The sequence below is a fragment of the Triturus cristatus genome, chromosome 5_1 (assembly GCF_964204655.1).
Source record: "Triturus cristatus chromosome 5_1, aTriCri1.1, whole genome shotgun sequence".
In the NCBI taxonomy this organism is placed as follows: Eukaryota; Metazoa; Chordata; class Amphibia; order Caudata; family Salamandridae; genus Triturus; species Triturus cristatus.
In genome coordinates this window covers 756,839,838-756,862,472 of record NC_140587.1, presented here as the reverse complement: position 1 = coordinate 756,862,472, position 22,635 = coordinate 756,839,838, and positions in this window count along the sequence as shown.

Sequence of the window (22,635 nt, the reverse complement as noted above, 5' to 3'; positions counted from 1 at the left end):
GTGCACATTAATTTTTAGATTACTTTTTAAGTTACTTTTGCTAATCAGTGTGATATGCCTAGATATTACACTTAGACATTTCCTAGACAAAAAAAATCAGTTTTTACACATATTCAGTTTTTCAGTGTTTCATACAAACCAACTCCACACAAGAATTTTCAAGAAAAAGCAATCAATGCAATCCTATGGGAAGAAATGAAGTTATCGGTTTGCAGGTAAGTATTGGTTTGTGGAAGCTAGTATTCTGTGGTTAGAGCCAGGGTTCCCCCAGGGTCGAAGATACACTCTCAGAACACCCTCGGCGGCACTAGGGCAGCCGGGTGCAGAGAGCTGATGCCCAATGTTATCCAATGGGGAGGTAGGGGGCCTCCGGTTGGTGGCTACTCACAAGCAGGTGTTAGGCTCAGGGTAACGGGGGTCCGAGTTAGCATACTCGGTGCACCCACAGCGGCACAGGGGCGGCCGGGTGCACAGTGCTGTTTTGGCGTCTGGTGCCATGTTGTTTTCAATGGGGATTGCTGGTTTTGGTTTTTGGCTGCAGGCTTGCTCAAGGAAGACTTCCAGGAGGAACCAACAGCTGAGCAGTTAATTTGGAGGGCTTGTGGACGTAGGTGCACCTCGGGTTCTCTTCTCCAGGGTGCAGGGCAGCTGGATGCAGGGGTGTCTTTTGAGGTCAGATTTCACCTTACTGGGCCACTCGCGGTTGGGAGGTTCTCAGTGCAGGGGCTGCAGGTGATGTTTGGGAGTCCTGGAGGGATCAACCCACAGTGGAGTCAGACTGTGGAGCGCTGGGGGACCTCGCTGGGAATGGTGGGCAACCCAGATTCAGGCCATAGGCGTCGGGTGCGGTGATGGGTTAAGGCGCCGGGTTTCTTTGTCCTCAGAAGACTTGGAGTCCGTCCTGGGAGTTGCTTTTGAACAGAGCTGCTGTTCACAGGAGATCCGGTCTTTGTTGAAGGCAGTCAGTACTCCCAAGGGTTCTGAAGGTCACTGACTGCAGGACAAGGAGACTTTTAGCACAGTATCTCTGGAACCTGCAGACGGGCCGGTAGGGCTTGGGCCAAGTCAGTTCTTCTCTGCAGTCACCTCTGCTGGGCATCTTCTTTTGTCCTTCTTCTTCTTAGGTTGCGGGAATCTTTCTTCTTGGTTCAGAGCTGCCCCTTAAATACTGAATTTAGGGGCCAGTTTAGGGGTCTCAAGGTCAAGGGCTACTGACCTTAGGGTGACTACACCCATGGTGTGTTCACTAAAAGTGGGGGAGTGGGCACAATCCCTAATTCTGATTGGAGAGTGCCTACCATCTGCAAGATTGAGAGCACTGAAGAGTGGGCTTCACCTTGCCCCCCACCTGAGGGGTGAGATTGGCAGAGGTGGGCAAACATTCTGGGCTGTGCTACTTTTTCCTGCCTGTCTTCCCTCCAAAAAGGATTGGAGACAGGAAGAGGGCCTACTCCTGCTTGCAGGAGAAGCTGAGGGTCGCGTTACAAAGGCAACAAGGCCTTTGAATCTCCCCTTCCACTGATGGCTCTTCCTGGCCTGGGGGAGGTGTGACCACCTCCACCCAGGAGAGTCTTCGTTTCTGGGCTCAGGGAGCGAAGGCTCCCACCCCAGGGGTCCAGAAACACGTCTCGTGGTGGCACAGGTGTGTACCAGTAGGGAACCCACCAGAGGCTGGCAGTGTTTCAGGGGGCATCTCTAAGATACCCCTCTGAGTGCATTGTATAATGAATCGCACACTGGCATCAGTGTGGGTTTATTATGCTGAGAAGTTTGCTACCAAACTTGCCAGAATTCAGTAATGCCATTATGGTGCTGTGGAGTTCTTAATGACAAACTGCCAGACCATATACTCTTTATGTCTTTACTGCACTTACAATGTCTTACAATGTCTAAAAATGTAGGGGTACAGTGTACATGGTGAAGGTTGTAACGGGTGGATGACGAGTTGATAAGTAGAAGCACAGACATGCTGTGAAGCTCAAGGGAGAAGAATGTCATGCCGAGTATATGTCTTGAAAGAAGCAGTTACCCCTGAGGTAGGGCTATTTTCTCTGCACTAAAACACGCAGCGCACAATGGCAGTGAGTGGGTGTTAAGGTACAGGACCTCTAAGGGTGACACAATATGTGCTGCGGCCATTAGAGACCTTCCCTGGTCACAGTGCCCTTAGTACTTATGGTACCTTTTACAAGGGACTTACATGTGGCCAGAGAGATGTCAATTGGGGGTACAAAGGCACAGTTTTGGGAAAGAATACAGGCCCTGTGAATCTGATTGGCAGGGACCCAGGGCACATCAAGTCAAAGTGCATTAGAAATCTAGCAAAAAGTGGGGGTACTGCAACAGAAACCCAGCTTCCTACACTCCCCAGTTTTTTCATCCCACTTAAAGACCTGAATAATAGCAATAGTTTAATTTATATCTGAAACTCTATCCTGCCTTCAATAGCATGCTGAGTTACTTCAAGTGTCTGGGAATGCACCCTGCATTCAGACAACTCACTCCTTATTCTCACCCTTCACTTTCATGCTCACCCTGCACTCACAGTGATCACAATGCACTCACAGTGATCACAAAGCACTCACACTGATCACCATGCACTCACACCATGCAACCGCTCACCCTGCATTCACAGAGATCACTCTGCAGTCACAATGCACTTGCGCTGTTCACCCTGTACCTCACCCTGTAGTCTCATGAACACACTACTCACCTGCACTCATGTGGCACTTCACCCACCTGTCCCCCTCACTGCTTAATCTCCAATCTCACTCTAACAAGCCCATCACTAAACATGCATTAATTCATCCCTCTCTGCACTTACATCTGCGCCATATGGTCAACTCACTCACACTATTGCATCACTCACTGTGTACTCACATGGGCACTCCTGCCACCCACACAGTGCAGAGGATAAATGTGCCTGCTACAAAAGAACATGTACTATGCAAATCACAGGAATGAGTGTGAGTGTACTATGAGTAGCGCTATAATAGAATGAAATGTTTGTCAGAAAGGTGCTATAGACAGATGAGGTGCATTGCGGGTGAGTGGTACTTGAGGACATTCTTGGAAAAGGAGGAAATGGAGAGGGGGCACCCCAACAAACTGTTGCACCGTGTACAACCAGTACTAGGGCCAGTCCTGGCTGGAAGTGATAGCCTCCATGAAGTTCGGGTCTAGTTGCGCCCCTGAGTAGGACCCACACACTACTGGTTGGGGGAAGAAGTCCACTTTAGTCCTGAGGCCCTAAAGAGCTAATGGGACATCATCCCTGAACCAGCAGTACACAAAGAGGCATGTTTGCAGAGTGGTGGAGAAAGGGGGCGAGGCCTCAGACAACCTCTTAGCAATCTCTCTGTGTGGGACTTACTGGAGGCAAAAGGAGGACCCTCAGCATCCAAGGAAACATCATCCCCCAACCAGCAGTGTGCTAGGAGGTGCGTTTGCAGAGTGGTGGAGAAAAAGGGTGTGACCTCCGAAGTCCTCTCACCAATCGCGCTCTGTGGGACTTACTGAACATAACAGGAAGGCTTGTTGGCTTTCAAGGAACCTAATAATCCAAGAGAACTTCATCCCCCCACTAGCAGTGCACCAAGAGGCACGTTTGCAGAGTGGTGGAGAAAGAGGGTGTGGCCTCTGACCACCTCTCAGCAATCCAACTATGTGGGACTTACCAGAGGTAACAGGAGGTCTTGTTGTCCCCCAAGGACCATCAGCCGCCAAGGGGACTTCATCTCCCAACCAGCAGTGTGCCAGGAGGCGTGATTGCAGAGTAGTGCAAGGGGCGGGGCCTCGGGTGTTGTGCTGGTAGCTTTTTCTTTGTTTTTTTAAATATAAAATCTAAAAATATAAAGGAAGGGGGGCTGCCCTTCTCTGGAAAAATATTTTCACCCATAGTCCCCACACCCGGGGCCAGGTATTTTCAAAATGTGGAGGGGAAAACAAGGCCCGCTCCCTGGGCTGGTTATGGCCCCAGGGACCTCATCCCCTGGGGCCCAGCTTTTTCTTTCTTGAAATTTTTTTTTTAATAAAGAAGGGGGGGCCACATGGCCCCCCTTCTGGGCCAAGTTTGGCCCCGGGGACCCCATTCCCAGGGCCTGGCCTCTATACTGGATGTCCTGATCCCACCCAGGGCACACAGTAATTTTCATTAAGGACCACAGGGCTTGAAGGCCTCTTTGGTCCCTGCTGGCTCCCCTTATCCTGCAAGAGCTGGCATTGCTTTTGGACTGAGGGAGCTGCTGAACATGCAGCTCCTTCTGTCCAAAGCAATTCTGCTCTGCTTTGAGTAAGCAAGTAAGCAAGAGCATTATACATGGCTTGGGGGACTGGTGCTCCTGCCAATCCATAGCACATTGCATTGTCCCAGAGGTGGCCACCCTGGAACATAACTTGAGCTGGCCCTGGAGAGGTGGTGGTCCCCAGGGGCCATCAATAGTTCCAAGGGGGGCCATGTGCACCCCTCCATTGTTAGAGTTAGTCCCAGGGCGGTAGACATGGCCCCTCAGTTTAATTTTGACCATTTGCCCCAGAGAGCTGGTGGTCCCCGGGGCTGCGGGAGGCTGTGCGGGCCCCCCACATTATTAAAACATTTGCCCTGCGGAGGTGGCTGTCCCCAGGGAGTGGATGTTGGCACTAGAAAAATTCTGAAAAATGCCCCATGGAGTTGGCGGTCCCCAGGGCTTTAGGAACCCTAGGAGGGGTGCATTTTTTGTCAGACCTGTCCCATCCGGGGGCCTATTAGAAATGAAGCGCGGTAGACCGCTGAGCTAACTATAACTCATGCCACTGCAATGCACTGCTTATGACCTCACATATTACATCACTCATGACTCATGACATGGTCGGTGACATCACTGATGGCATCCCAAATAACATCACTGATAACATCACTAATGGCATCATCCAGAGAATCTCTGATGTGCCCAGTCACACTCCAATATAACCTTTTATCTACCAACTCCAACGTCTACACTAGCATACTCAAAACCATTGACATACCGATACCAGTACTCACACACCCGATCATACACCAACTCACTCACTAATACAGCCATTGATATCTCCAGTCATACACCCATACGGCCACTCACACACAGTCAGTCACTGATATTGCTAGCCACACACCTACTCACTCACCTACAGTCAATCACACAGTCATTTACTCACCTATACAGTTCTACACACACCCACTCATTTATTCATACAGATACTAATACATACTCACTCATCTAAACAGTCACGGACACAAGCACACACTTACCCATACAGCCACTCTTGCAGTTACTCAGTCACACATACACTCACTCACTCATATACTCTATCACTCACCTATACTGCTTTGCACATCTACAGTTACTCACCCATATACCACTGACACATCCAGCCACTCACCGACATAGCCATACACACACTCACTGACTCATACAGCCCCTTACACACACAATCACTAACCCATAGAGCCACTGGCTGACCAACTCACTCATCTGTACAGGCAGTTACACACACCCTCACCTACCCACACATTGACACACACACACATACTCAGACTACCAATCACTCACCATACAGAAACTCATGTACCCACTCACACACCTATACAACCAGTTAGACACAAACGGATAGATACAGACATTCACACAACAAGTCTCTCATCCATACATTCACTGAGACACCTAATCACTCACTTATACAGTCAGTCACGCACCTACTGAACACACACCCTCACCCACCCACACATTGACACACACACACATACTCAGACTACCAATCACTCACCATACAGAAACTCATGTACCCACTCACACACCTATACAACCAGTTAGACACAAACGGATAGATACAGACATTCACACAACAAGTCTCTCATCCATACATTCACTGAGACACCTAATCACTCACTTATACAGTCAGTCACGCACCTACTGAATCATCCATACAGGCACTCATACACACACTGATTCACCAATATACCTCAGTATATGTATTTAACACTGATAAACATTTTAAAAACTCTCATAGTCACTTGATAATGTCATTTAAGATGTCATCAGTGATGTCATCAGAGATGTAACTGACCATGTCATGACTGATTTAATATGTGATGTCATAAGTAGTGTATTGCTGCGGCGAAAGTTATAGTTAGCTCAGCTATCTGTAACTGCTGAATTTCTCTCATTTTGTATGACTGAAATGTCAGCCTAACTATAATGTCCCTGTAACCTTTGTTTTTTCCTAAGAATTTCTAAGGTTTTTAAAATGCTTATTTCTAACTATTACGTCCCTGTAACCCTTGTGGTTTTTTTCACTGAATTTCTAAGGTTTTTCAAATGCAAACTCCTTACTATAATGTCCCTGCAACCTATGATTTTTCAATGAATTTCTATTGTTTTTTAAGTAGCAATGATGTTTGCAGAATGGTGGGGAAATGGGGCCCCTGACATGCTCTCAGGCATCCCGCTGTGTAAGACTTACAGAAAGTACCAGGAGGGCTTCTTGGTCCCCAATGTCCCATAGCATCCAAAAGAACTTAATTCCTCAACAAGTAGTGTGTGAGGAGACAAGTTTGCAGAGTGGTGGGGAAAGGGGGCATGGCCTCCGAAGACCTCTTAGGAAAATCAATGTGTGGGATTTGCTGGAGGTAACAGGAGGGGTAGTTGGCCCCCAACGACCCTCAATAGCCAACGTCAATTCATCCCCCAACTAGTAGTGTGCCAGGAGGCGCATTTGTAGAGTGATGGAGAAAGGGTGCGTGTTTTAAAACTTTTCTACTTAGATGTGTCAGATTTAAATTTTGAGATTTACATTTTGAGAAACACTGCACATACAAATCAGTACATTATTCTGTATCACAGCATATAGCTCACTAATTCTTCCAAGTACATGCAAACAGTGTGTGACAGGTTACATATATAATTCACCACATGGTTCTTAAAGAGTACATATTCCTCACTAAACTTGTAAATACATGTGCTTCTGGTTGAGTACAACAATACTTCCTGGATGAATGCATAGATAGTGCCTAGGTGGTTCCAGCAGAATATAGATAGTGCCTGCATGATTCCCTGAGTACATCAGTGATTCCATATCTGCATAGGTAGTGCCTGTATATTCACATAACTATATTGCTACTCTCTGTGTGATTCGGTGAATGCATAGGTGTCGTCTGCGTAGTTCAATGAGTACATAATTAGTGCCTGTGTGATTGGAAGAGTGTATGTGTAGTAGCTGGGTGATTGAATAAGTCTAGATATCATGCTTAATATATAATTGCACACATGCCTCTCTAAGAGTATACATTGCTCTGTTACTCAGCCTGCACATGCATCAGTAAGTTTCTAAAACTGAAAACAACAATTCTCACCTTTTGAAAGCACAAAACCTTTCCTTTATGGCACACCTACATCATTTCACAAATATTTCTTGCGTCTTTGAAATATATATTCAGCATTTCTCAAAGAAAAGTTGCATGCCAAGTGAAGCTAGCATACAAACTCTCAAAATACATTCTGCACTAGTAACCCTCCCCGACTTTAAACATAGCATGTTGAAAGAAATGCACCACCCTCACTATATACATGGAATTTTCGACAGCCTTGAAGAACATAGATTACCATGTAAACATAAATGTGATTTCATAAGAGATATACATCTTCAGGCCATCTTTCCAAAATTATATATTTCTCTGCATTTAAGTAAGCTCAACAGTCTCATCATACATATATCTATCTACAACCAGAAAAAACATTTCTCATCATCTAAACATATGCAAACCGGTCATATAAGTTAAAAAACACATTTACAAACACTTCCTAAAACATACCTAACAAGTAAAATTAAAAGAGGAATTAGTCCATTAACTGACACCATAGGGCCTTTAATTGAGAGAATAGCCCCTGAAACAGCAGTGAGCTATACTTTCCTTGGATCTACTACAGAAGATGTACCCCGTAGTGAGCTCGTAGGACCTACATATACCGTTCCCGAAAACTCTATGCCCACTCAATATCCGCGATTAAGCCAAGGAAAGACTACAGGAGTTAATCTCCTACAGTCTGACTTAACAGATGCCCACGAGAATCTATTGGTCATGGATCCGATAATAGTCCGATAATAGTCCCCCAGTGTAGCAAACTAGCTTTGTTAACCTGGAACATCGCGGGCCTATCAAATAAAATAACGGATCCTAGTTTTAGAGACTTTATCGACAAGTATGATATTATCTGCTTGCAAGAGTCATGGGAAACTAAAGAGATCCATCTTGATGGGTACCGCACATTTACTACCCCTGCTGTACAGTCCAGGAGGGGCAGACCCTCGGGAGGACTCTGTACGTATATCTCTAATACGGTAACCATGACAATAAAGCTCTTGACAAATGGCGGTCACGTTTTTTACCAGATTTTTTCCCTCGTCATTGGAGGCAATCGACAAATTATCTTGGTGAATTTATATAACAATATTCCCAAGGGAGACCACAAGCATGCACTCGAGGATATAAATAATTTGATCTATTGTGGTACAGACAGAGGCCATAAAGATACGTGTATTATTTTTTCCGGTGATTTTAACTGCCACTTATGCCCACATAGCAGTAAGGATACATGCGGTCTGTTAAATCCTTTGGGCGAAAGTTGCACCCATTTCGAGCACTCAGCGTTAGGTAACTCACTAAATGTTTTAATTCATGATTGGAATTTGGGTTATGCAAACGAGCTTTGTAACCCACAAATCAGTTTTCAACCCACCTTCTTTGGGCATGGACTACACTCCACGATAGACTTCATACTAATCACTAACAGCTATCGTCACAATATCCTCATGTTTAATACAGAGGATGTTGCTATGAGTGATCATTTTCCCATCAGTTTAATCTTTGACATTGGACTGAGGAACGGAAAACTACCAAACACAGTGGAAAATCTCTATGGTCATTCTATTCAAATGGCGAGAAAAAATGGTTACGCAATTAAATGGAAAATGGTTGATTCAGTCAACTTCTTGCATAGCCTAATTTCCAACCAATATTCTAACATCATGATCTGTTTGGCAGATTCTCCAGATCCCAACTTGGTCATTAAAGCTTTCCATTCGATTGCGCTGCAAATATCTAACAATTTGACTGGAACGCCCAGTGAAGGACGAGGAAAAAAGCTCGAGGGCTGGTTTAACTCTGAATGCAGCAAAGCCCATGCAAATCTAAAACAGTGCTTAAAAACCACGCCTAAGAACTACTTAGATATTAGAGCAGCCAGATTAGTTTATAAACTTTCCATACGAAAGCAAAAACAAGAGATTAAGGAGAATGCCTGGACTGCCCTAATAAAGGCGTCCTGTTTGAGAGAAAATACTGCATTCTGGAAAGCAGTTAATGCTCCTTTTTTTATAGATAGAAAAACTGATGTGATAGACCTGGCAATTGAACAATCTGCCTGGGTCGATCACTACACTGAACTGTATAAGAAGGATAACCTGTGTAGTCTATTAACTCCTACACAAAGTACATTGAAAAATAGCCTGTCCACCTTAACTACGGGTTTCCCTCTGGATATTTCGTTTTCTGTAACAGAAATGGAGTTAGCCCTAACTGAAAGTTCAAATAACAAAGCTCCGGGCCCGGACGGGATTCCCATAGATCTATTCAAGGAAAACATCTCTTTTTGGGCCCCACTCCTGACCAACTTATTAAACAGCTATAATAAAAAGGGTTTCCCCTTGACTTGGCAGGAAGCAATAATAGTCCCCATTTTTAAAAAAGGTGACCGCAATGATCCAAAATGTTATAGGCCTATCTCGCTGCTGGATTCGTTGATGAAAGTAGCCGGAAGACTTATCCTAAATAGATTACAGGTATGGGCCAAAGACAGTGACATCCTTTCTAAATTTCAATACGGTTTTAAAGAAGGACTAGGTACAGTCGAACAAGGACTTAATCTAGCTATTATAACTGCAAAATATACGATAGCTAAGAAGGGCAACCTTTTTATGACCTTTGTCGACTTAACTTCAGCCTTTGACTGTTTAAGCTACGAACTTTTGTGGGACACTTTAATCTCATTAGGCATTGATATGAACATTTTGAATTTTATCAAAGAGTTATATCGTGGAGCAGGAGCTAAGGTCAGTTTTGGTAAAAATGGTGAATGCACAAACAAATTTCCTATCATGAAAGGTGTACGCCAGGGTTGCATCCTGGCTCCCTTTCTTTTTAACTTGTATATAAACGGTGTGGCTGAGTTTTTATTGAAGACGAAAGTAGATTATCCCCAGATAAACGGCGAGGCCGTTCCTATTTTATTATACGCTGATGATGCGGTTATCATGGCCAGAACTCAATTTGGGCTCCAAAAAGCGTTAATTAGCTTTTCAACTTTCATGTCATCCAGGGGCCTAAAAATTAATACTGGAAAAACTTTTACCATGAGTTGTTCATCAGCGTCCAAAGTTCCATGTAATACCTTTTTAAACCAGTCTAAGATAGAACTAATAGATTCATTTTCTTATTTAGGGATTTTATTTAACTACAGGGGTTCTTGGACACCAGCAGTCAACGTTAGAAATCTAGCTTTCGCACGCTCACTTGGAGCCTTGAAACAGTTCGCAAACAAATTAGGAGGTAGACCGGTCCGTATCTTAATGGACATCTACAAAGCTAAATGTGTTTCAATCGCTACATACGGGGCCGGCCTTTGGGGTATCGCAGACTGCCGGGTAATTCAAGTAAGGGAAAACATTTTCCTCCGGTATTTGCTAGCAGTCCCCAGGTCTATTTCCACGTATGTGTGCCATAATGAATTGAACATAACTTATATTTCTGATTTGATCAGAATTAGCCCCTTGTTACTGTGGTACAAGATCTGGACCTCATTAGCTACTACTCTAAATAGAACTGTCCTATCTGATTGTATTAACCTCGAAAGAAGTAAAAACATCCCATGGTTAGCATACATTAAGGCTTTTCTAACAAATATGGGCCTACCACATCATTTTAATAATCCAAGTTTATTATCCACGTTTTCAAGAAAGGATTTTAAAGATCGATGTCTTGCTTTCCTAGAAAACAGTCGGTGGACTAAAGAGAGCATGAAAAAATCTGTTTCACACCATCAGTTACTCCTTCAGGGCTTTGGTCTACAGTTTTATTTATCACCCGACTATACCTGTTATGATAGAATGTTACTGGCCCGTTTGAGAACTGATTGTTATTATAGGCTAATCACATTCCCTGAAACAAATAATTGGTCTCCCCATTTAATCAAATGTCCATGCGATGATATTTCTGAGCAATCATCTATTCATAGTCTTTTGTTCTGTAAATTCTATGCGTGGGGCAGAAAGAGACATTTGATACCTTTATTGAAAATTTGGGGTCTAAGGCAGTGTAGACCAGCCTTTGTAAAACTGCTTATGCTTGAAGATGAAATGACTGTTAAGGCTGTATCTAAATTTCTGAAATATGTAATCAGATGCAGATCTTCTATTTCCTAGTACCCCTTGATTTTATAAGTCTGTTTTATTAAGATGTAATTCATTGGATTTACTTGTACATTCTTTTTAACATGTGATTGTTGTTTCTTTTGTGCTTTTATGGTTTTTAATGAAATCGAATAAAGCTATCTTTGACTTGACTTGACTACCTAACAAGTATTACTACTTTATAATTTGTATACAGGCACAGCACATTTTATTATGTTTTATTTATGTCTACTCCACTCCTGTCTGATAAAGTGACTAAAAGTACTTCAATTTCCAGAATGCAAATAACATAGATCTGTCTGTTCTGTACATGAGGCTTAGACATTTAAAACATTGTCATTTTAATAGGCAGTACTCATGGTAACTTTCAACACTGCTAAGATCCCAAACACATATCCTCTGCCAGATACAGTTCTGATATTTGTTTTTCACATCACTGTGTTACTCTTTCTAATCAAACTCTCATATACATCTTCATTTCTAATGTACATTTGTAAATAATTAAAACGTTCTATTCATATCAGTGAATTGAGATTCTAGCTTAAGTTTTAGCTCTTTCTGGATAGTTTTGACACTGTTGAGATTTGTAAAAACTAAGTACACCACTCTCATAGAAAGCAACTATAAAATGGCAACCTCTTCAACTTTCCACTGGCTGATCATGTGAAAGGTAACAAATGAAATCATGTATTTCATTTTAGACTACTGCATCTCCACTAGTGAATGGATAGCATCTGTTAACCCTTCCTCTCTCTTTCAAAACAAGTTTCCTGTCTCCGCATGTTTGCAATGTTTTTGCGATTTTCGCAGGGAAATCACATAAAAAAATGGGAGTCCAAACCGATATTTAGCTTTAGTTTTTTAAAATTTAAATACTGAACAACAGTTTATTACATAGCCCTGAGTTGGTTATTAAAGTTTGCCATTACTTAATTGTGTCATAACTCCTCAACTTTAAAAACACATTTCTGTCTCTTTAACACCCTTCCCCCAATACACTCTTAGCTCAGTGTACCTACCAATCCAATGGAGCCAGTAGGTCACAAGGTCACAGCACATTCTAGAAGGAACATGCTACTTCCAAATGAGATACAGCAGGTGTGGTTTACTCCACAGATTCAAAAGTATATCTGTATCTGTATTATGTTTCTTTTTTTAAACAACAGCCAATAATAGGACTTCTTGCTAAGGCATCCAACACACTACCTAATTTGATTCACTTTCATGCTGGCAGCATACAATTAAATCTATCTTTTTAAAACACCTCCATTTTATATGCTTCTTTTCCTTTCTAAAACATTCAGCTCCAGCCTTCTCCTGACTGCTATTGCTCTTTCACTTCAAAATGGTTAGAGTGTGGATTGTGGACCACAGCTATGTCTATTGGGCTAAAGAGGCTGCAAAAACAGAGGTATTGACAGGGACTTAGGTTTGCCAAATGTGGAGATTATTTGATTTTGGCCAGAGAGGGTTAAAGTTTTATCAGTTGCTGGCTTTGGTTAAATCTGTTGTGGATTGCTGAGCTCCTAACCTCATGATTGTGCGCTGTAATGGCAATGACCTAGACACATTAACTGGGGTAGGTCTGGAAATCCTAATGAAAGATACCTTTGCACAACTGATGTCGCTTTGCCCTCACTCTGTCTTTGTGTACTCTAAAAAATGACAAAGCCAGGAATCATGTTAATGAAATAGTTTCTGCATTCCTCAGAGACCATCGCATGGGCTGTAGCTATAGCAACAATCCGCGTTTTGACATGCATGCAACAGCCGCGGCCCGTGGAGGGAGTTCCGTGGGGCGGTAAGGCAGGGCGGGGGAGGAGCAGGGTGGGGGGTTCTAAAAACTGGAATATGGATAATTGCAGGTAAGTAAACAATTAATTAAATAAAATTAATTACGTTGCGCGCCCTGCATCGCAAAATGCGATGCAGCGCGCGCTACGAAATTGGTTTTATTTATTTAATTGTTTACTTACCTGCAATTATCCATATTCCGGATTTTAGAACCCCCCACCCTGCCCCTCCCCCGCCCCGCCTTACCGCCCCACGGAACTCCCTCCACGGGTCGCGGCTGGCATGCAATTTATAGAAATGATGGAGTGCACTTTACAGATGAAGGCAACAGGGTGTTTCTAAGTAACTTGAAACTCTGCGTCCGGTCTGCATATTCACTCAATCAACACAAAGGATCTTCTCAGAGCCACCTTAGTACCCAAAATATTGTTAATTTTCTTTAAAAAGATTATTTTTTTTGTTTTTGGAAATCCTCGCAACAACGTCACAATGGTCACAGGGAAGTCACGGGAACAGAAAACAAAAGCAGACATTCAATGGGCACCAGCACACCCAAAAATATTAACAAAAATATCCCTTGAAAACATTATGCTACACATATTACTATATACATGCTTCTTTAAACAAATGTTTGAACTCAAGGATTGCTACTAAGTTTCTTTAAAATCCATCTTTAAGACCTACTTTTCCTTTTCGCAGTTATTTGGGATGTTGCTACGTTGCCGTTAACCGCAAAGATCGAGCCTTTTCAATAAAGTGAAAAATACATATGTGCACCCACATTACAGTATTATACACTGTAGGGGTTTATTATTACTGACCACTTCAAACTCATTGTCATCGCAATCCTCGCTGTTACGCCATGATATTTGATATTTGATATTTGTGGGGTATTTATAGAGCGCGACGTTCGCTCCGAAGGGAGCATCTTGGCGCTAGTGAATGAGAGAAAGCTGGTCCAGGAGGGGTTTAGGTAGGAGGAAGTTAGATGGAAGCCTTAGAGTGTTCATCCGGGAGTTTGAAAATCCATGTTTTCAGAAGCTTTCTGAAGGGTTTTTCCTGGGTTTGATGTCTGAGGGTTTTGGGTAGTTTGTTCCAAGCTTTGGTAGCAAGGAAGCTGAGGGTTTTTGCGCCTTTCGTTTTCAGGTTGTATTTAGGAAGAATGATAAGATTGTCATTGCTTGAACGAAGGTGACGGCTGGGCAAATAGTGGGGAAAACGTCTTGTGAGGTATTTGGGGCCTGTTTTATTGTATGCACGAAAAGCCAAGATCAGGATTTTGAAAAGAATCCTTTTGTGGAGGGGGAGCCAATGAAGCGAACGGAGAGCTGCAGAAATAGAGGACCTGCGGGGGAGACCTAGGACTAGACGGGCGGCTGTGTGAAGTACGCTCTGTAGTTTAAGGATGGTGCTCTTCTTAGCTCCTGCGAGCAAGCCGTTGCAGTAATCCAGTCGCGAGATTATGAGTGCGACTGTCACCGTCTTTCTGGCATCGATGGGGAGAAGAGCGAAAAATTTCCTCAGGGATCTAATAGTTCCAAAGCATTTGCCAGCGACGGTTCTGGCATGCTGATCGAAGGAAAGTTCGGAGTCAAAGATTACACCGAGATTCCTAGCTGACGACACTGTCTGGGGGGGAGCAGCAGAGTCGTCAGGCCACCAAAGTGCTGGACAGAAGGTATTATTGGTGCCGATCGGGAGGATCTCCGTTTTACTTGAATTACATTTCAAGTGGTTATTTGTCATCCAGGAGAATACTTCGGTCAAGCAGAGTTTCAGGTTGAGTTCAGCTTTGGTAGATAGCTTGTCCAGGGGTACAATGAGTTGTGTATCATCGGCATACGAGGTGACAGGTATGCCGAATGATTCTATCAGATTAAGGAGAGGAATGAGATATATATTAAAGAGGAGAGGGCTTAGGATAGATCCCTGTGGGACACCTGAAAGGACGAGTTTGTCTTTGGAGTGGAAAGGACCAAGAGTGATGGATTGGGAACGGTCGGACAGGAAAGACGTAATCCAGGAAAGGGCGGAGTCGGAGATACCAATGTCCCTGAGTCTACCGATGAGGATGGTGTGGGAGACGGTGTCAAACGCCGCAGTGAGGTCGAGTAGGATTAGAATGGAATTTTTTCTCTGGTCTTGTAGAGTTTTTATGGTGTCCGAGAGTTCGATGAGGGCAGTTTCTGTCGAGTGTTTCGAGCGGAAACCTGATTGTTGAGGGTGAAGAAGGTTGTGATCATCCAGATAGCGTTTTAGCTCGCAGTGTACCAGGTGTTCCGTAATTTTTCCCAAAGCCGGGAGCAACGAAATAGGGCGGAGATTGGTAAGTTCCGTCGGGGGTTTGTTGGCCTTCTTCATGAGGGGCTTAACAATGCCCTTTTTCCAGTGGCTGGGTACAGTCCCTGACCTGAGCGAGGAGTTGATCAAGTGGTTAATGATAGGGTTAACCTCATCAATTAATTGGTGAAGAATCTTGGGGGGGCAGGGGTCTGAGGGGGCGCCAGATCTGCAGGCCAGGATCGCTTTTTTCGACTGTTCCAGAGTGATAGATGGAAAGCAACTGAGCGTGCAGTCTGGGGGGGCCAATGAAGGGGGCGCTGTAGAGATGGTGGGGGGAGGGAAAGTGCTTTGGATAGAGGTAATTTTTTCCTCGAAATAGTCAGAGATTTGATCACAGAGCTTCTGGGAAGGGGGGATTTCAGGCTGGAGTGCTTTAGGATGCGTAAATGATTTGACAATCGTGAACAGGGCCTTCTGTTTTTGGCCTGCATTGTTTATAGCATTGACGTAATAGCTTTTTTTAGCAAGTTTGATTTTTGAAAGGTAGTTTTTCCTAATCGCGATGTAGGAGGTGCGGTTAGTGACTTCATAGGTCGTCCGCCATTTTCTTTCTGCCTTTTTGCATAGCAGATGCGCATTAGTAAGATCTGGAGTGAACCAGGGGGCATTGATTTTGGTTTTGCCTCGGGAGGTGCGGGGGCGCGAGGGCGGGATTCTGGATTTGATTTCTTGGGTGATCCAGTTGTGAAAAAGATCAACGTCAGTCTCGACGTTGCCGGAAAGGATGGGGGCTTGAGTTTGCATTGTAGGATTGAGGGTGATGTTGTCCTGGATCTTTTTCCAATTAATGTAATTGTCGAGGTTTAAAACAGTTTTGTTGCGCCTGGATAAGTTTTCTCTTGGAATATGAAATGGGATCAGGAAGTGGTCAGACCAGATCTGAGGTAAGGGGGGTAGGGTGATCAGAAGGGGGGAATTTGTGCAGACACCATCGAGGGTATGACCAAGGGAATGGGTGGGTGAGGAAACGAGTTGCCTAAAGTTGAACATCTCGAGAGTTTGTGTGAAGTTAATGGTATGAGTGTCTGTTTTCGATTCTAAATGGAGGTTAAAGTCGCCGAGGAGGGTGAAGAAAGGGTATCTAAGTGAGAGTAGGCCTAAAGAGTCGTACAGTGAGTCAAGAAACTCAGATGCGTTCCCAGGTGGGCGATAAATAAGTCCACCTGAGAATGAGGTGTGCTCACTCAGTTTAATAGAGAAACCTAGTCCTTCGGTCTTTTTTAAAGGCTCTAGGCTGAAAGTGTGACAAGGAAAGGAGTCTTTAATGATGATTGCCACACCTCCGCCTCGGCCCTTGGCTCTGTCAGCCCTGAAAAGGGAGTAGCCCGGGGGGAGAGCAACAGCAATATCAGGGTTGCTGTCTGTTGTTAGCCATGTCTCGGTAATCATGAGGCAATCGAAATCGGACTCCAAGATCAGATCGTGTAAATCTTGGTTGTGCCTGCACATAGAGCGTGCGTTGATAAGACCACCTTTAAAAAGAGGTAAAGGGGCCAGTGGAGTATAGGCCGCAGGGGCAGCAGAGTAGAGTTCAGTGGACCATTGGCAGAATTTGCAACTGACTGGGCCTAATATAGACGCAAGTATGAAAGTAGAAAGCAAAAGCATGAATTCAATAACCATCACCACATTAAAAAAAATTAGAAATATACAATTCATTTTAACCATCACACTAGATAACTCACTATCTCAATAACTCTATAAAAACATTTATCACAATCTCAATATCTCAATAACAATGTGTATTCACGATTCTGTGATTTTTTTTTTATATTTCCATCAATATTCTAGATGACTTTGTGATATTCAAGATGACCCAACAGTGGTACATGGGGGGCCATGCTGGTGGTTACAGGCTACACCCCCTTTCTCCACCACTCTGCAAAGACACATCCAGGCGCACTGCTGCTTGGGGGATGAAGTCCACTTTAGTCCTGAGGTCCTCAGGACACAAGGGGACCTCATCGCCCCATCAGCAGTGCGCCAAGAGGTGCATTTGCAGAGTGGTGTAAAAAAGGGCATGGCCTTCAACTACCTCTCAGCAATCCCACTGTCTGGGGATTACTAGAGGTAACAGGTGGGCAAATTGGCCCCTAAGGACCATCAAGAGGTTCAGCACTGTGAAAAACTCTCTTGTACCGAATTGTCTGAATGGTGAGAGGCCACCTCTCTCCAGAATTATGTTGATAATGACAAAGTGCCAGGAGTTCATTGTAGTTATATGGTTCCATCCTTTGCAAATCCAGACACAAAGTCACTTGAGAAATGGGCTGGATCCTCAGCATGCTGCTTAAACAATCTGATCAAATCTGCATGGGTGAATATGTGACGTTACAACGCGATCAAAATGATCGCGGTAGGTTACATCACAGTTTTTACAACGCAAGTCGTTACAACGGCTTGCGCTGGAGGGCGCTGGACTTAGGAATAGTATGATTTACTATTCCAACACCAGTCTACGTACAGTAGGGAAGGTGTTGGAATAGTAAATCATACTATTCCTTAGGTTAGAGCACCATCCAGCGCAAGTCGTTGTAACGACTTGCGTTGTAATATCCGCGATGTAAAGGCATTGTGATGCAATGCCCGCATGGTAATGGATGTTTCCTACATGAATAGATGGGATAAAGCCCTCAAAGTTATAGAAGAAATAATGAACTGGTCACAAAATACTGAAAAGAGAAGCTATTGATACATTTTGAATGAGACGACTGAGAAATTGGAAACATTTGGAAGATTAAATAAAATATAAAAAATTCTAATGGAGAAGTGATGGAGACGAGTATGAGATGGGACGTATTCTGACATTAAAATGACAATACGATACTTTGTATTGAGAAGAAAGGCAAAAACAGAATCAATTAAAAATTGATACTTCAAGGTTGGAGCTAGCATCTGAAATTAAAGAGGAAACTGATATAGGTGATGAAAATACACTGGAGGGAGAAACAATTACAAAACTGACTTTTTAGACAAATTCTGCATCCTTAGAAGGGGGGAGTTGAGGTAAACATAGAGAGGAAGAGGTGGTCAATCAAGAGGCAGAGCATGCAGAGGAAGAGGAAAATCAAACAATGCAGAAGTTAAAATAAAAGAAGACAGGAACTATCCCAAGTGGGAAAGAACAAGAGGGGTGGAAATGAGGTCCAGTAATGGATCTGGTAACTAATACTCTGATTAATTTATCTGCCACAGAGTTAAAACTAATAGAGGTGGAGACATAGGAGCCGATTCCGATCTGGGTCGGAAGGGCACCGAACGCGATCCGGCCGGAAAAACTGCAAGCTGTACGCGTGTTTTCTGCCTGACTCGTACAGCTGTACAAGCGAGCAAGTACGATGTGAGCTACTTGAAATTCACCGACTGAGTCGTTCCCGGGTCTGAACCACTCCGTGCATCTCGGTCGGAAGCTAACCGTGGCGTGCAATGGATGCGATTTATGACCGAACCAGTACGATTCACGCGTCGAACAGCCTGTGCGAGTCAGAGTGTCCGGCTCGCAAAATGTCCGGGTGGTTGCCTATGGGGGTCCGCGTCGAACCCCCTGTCACCTGCAGCCCTACGACTCAGACAAAGGGGGAGACCCAAGGGTCCCCCCAACACAGGCATGTACGATGCGGATGGCACCGACGCGTAACCACTGTAGGGGGTGCCCTTGCACGAGACGTACCCATTCAGTCAATGGGATCCCATATAAGCGACGTACGACCGGCTCCCATTGACTTCTATGGGAGTCCGACCGAACTGAGTCCGGCAGCATACGGCCGCATTGTACTCGCTCGGTCGGACTGCAGGACTCCGGCTCGGTCAGAAAACACTCCGGATCCGGCTCGGTCGGAGTGCTTTCCGACCCGGATCGGAATTGGCACCATATTTTTTTTCCCAACTTCCAGATTTGTCTACGTTTAACTTGCTTGGAAAATTGTACCTAAATACATTTTGTGTCCTGAAGAAAGGTGGATACAGAATGAGCCCAATATTCTGTCCAAAATGGATGATTGTGATCTGAGAACAGGTGATGTGAACATGCTAATTATCTTCCATGACCTGGAAAAGGCACAGGACATAGAAGATGGTAACATGGAAATATTTCCTGAAAGTTTGAATAAAGTACATGAAAAAGTATATCGAGCAATTTAAAAACTGCAGTACAGTTGCCTCCACCAATGCCTTACAACAGGACAATGATACAACAACAATTGTTAAATGCAAACCATTGTCTATTCCATTGGAGTATTAAATGGATAATTGACATAATATCGATCACAACAATATAGAGATACAGAAATATAGTGTCAAAAATATTGATTACAAAATATAATTTCCCTATACTTATAATGGTAAGTACAAAAATGCTGAAAAAAGAATATAATTTCACAGTGCCGAAGTTAAAAACATTTAAAAATATAATTTTCCAATATATATATAGTTTCAAATACTAACTGCCTGAGTTAGAGTTCATCAGAAAGGTTACTCCATCACAAATGTGATGGATTTCCTGTCTGCTGTATTACAAGTGCATTATATCCAATGGCCTTTGGAACACTGCAGACAGGAAATCTGTCACGTTTGTGATGGAGTAACCTGTTCACCGAACTCTAAATCAGGCCCTTAAATATTTTAATATATAACATTGATATATTGTAAATGAAATACATTTAAATAATATTTAAAACTATATCTAAATATATATTTACATAAACGTACACACATACATATATATATATATATATATATAGGTATATGGTTACATATACATATATATAATATTATACTATTATTAAAAATATATATGTTACACAATATTACATTGTTTGTGTTTTTTTATTTACTACTATAAAAAGCATATATATATAAATAGAGGTATTATATTCACTCCAGTCTGTGCAACAGTAGGGAAAGTGTTGGACTTCAGAGGGGTAACATTTACTCTTTCCAGTCTGTGCAGCAGTAGGTAAAATGTTGGACTTAGGAGGGGTAACATTTACTATTCCCACTCCAGTCTGTGAGACCGTAAGGAGAGCTTTGGATTTCAAAGGGGTAACATTAACTATTCCCACTCCAGTCCATGCAACAGTAGGGAAAGCGTTGGACTTCAGAGGGGTAACGTTTACTCTTCCCACTCCAGTCTGTGCAACAGTAGAGAAAACATTGGACTTAGGAGGGGTAACATTTACTATTCCCACTCCAGTCTGTGCAGCAGTAGGGAAAGCTTTGGATTTCAGAGGGGTAACATTTACTATTCCCACTCCCGTCCATGCAACAGTAGGGACAGTGTTGTACTTCTGAGGGGTAACATTTACTACTCCCACTCCAGTCTGTGCAACAGTAGGGAAAGCATTGGACTTCAAAGGGGTATGATTTACTATTGCCACTCCTGTCCGAGCAACAGTAGTGAAAGCGTTGGACTTCAGAGGGGCTAAATATAATATTCCCAAACCAGTCTGCACAACAGTAGGGAGAGCGTTGGACTTCTGAAGGGGTAACATTTACTTTTCCTACTCCAGTATGTTCAAGGATAAGACAAGCGTTGGTCTTGGGAGGGGTAAAATATACTATTTCCACTCCAGACTATGCAACAGTAGGGAAAGTGTTGGGCTTCGGAAGGGTAACATTTACTATTCACACTCCAGTCTGTGCAACAGTAGGACAAGTACTTCAGCTCAAACACATAAAATAATATGTAACATCACCCTATTAATTTATAAAAAATATAAAACTTTTAATATGAACTTTATTAATTCAACCAAAAATGCACATATATAAAAATGAAAAACAATTAAACAATTTACATGATTATTAAACAATTTAATAATTAATTATCAATGTGTTTATTTTGTATTTATTACTTAACTTGTCACACTATACCCCAACAAACATAGCAGCCCACATTTAAAAAATAGAACTAAAATAAACATAACACAATTAACATAATTAATAATCAATAAAACATTTGTGAAAACATCAATAAATAACTGTTAATTAATTAATTATTACTTAACTTCACACATTCTAATCCTAGAAACCTAGCAGCCCACACCTAGTATATAACTTACAAATATAATTACACAATTTACATAATTAATAAACAATTGAATAGTTATTAATACATAATTAATTAATTGTTAGTTAATGGATTAATTTTCACTCAACTTCCCATCCTATACACCTACAGACCCAGCATCCTCCAGCAGCTCCCACCTAATATATACCTTAAAAGAAAATTACACAATAAACATCATTAATGATCAAGTAAATAATTCGCAAGTCATTGTAAATAAATTATACTTCATTAACTTCCCACCCTACACCCCTACAGACTTAGCAGCCCACTACAATGCCACTAAATGGTATTAGCAATTACATAAAACATTATAAATCACTTAAAATTACAAAGTGTATTAAAAAATATTATTAACAATTATACAAACAACAAAGACACATAAAATTAATATATGAAGTAAAACACATGAAGATAATTTGAAAATGATATTTTGTGCAACTGTATTATTGAAAATTATATTAACGATATTCTTGACAATTATATTACTTATCTGAAAAATCTATATTCTTGACAATGATTTTTCTGCATCAAGATATTCTTGTATCATGATATTTTTTTCCGACATTTCTGTATCTCGAACTTTAAAAACTCAATATTTTGTCCAAACACCATATTAAAACACTCTGAAATGGCATAAACATGCAGTTTGTTAGATGATGTATTTTGCCACATAAATATCTTTTGAACAGCTTTTACTTATATTTTTACATTTTTGTTTTTATTTTTCAATTCCATTTTTATGCTCACTTGATTATGGTTCTTAATTGCAATCTGGTCCATGAAATCTAAGATGCGTTCAAGTACTACATTCTATAGTGTCTTTCCCATTACAACTGATGTTGCACAGTCGGGTGGCCATTTTGACATGCTGCAACCTCCCGCATGTATCACTGATTTCTCCAGATGGTGGTTGCTACGCGGATCGGTTTGGATGTTCTAGCTTAAACTGCAGAATC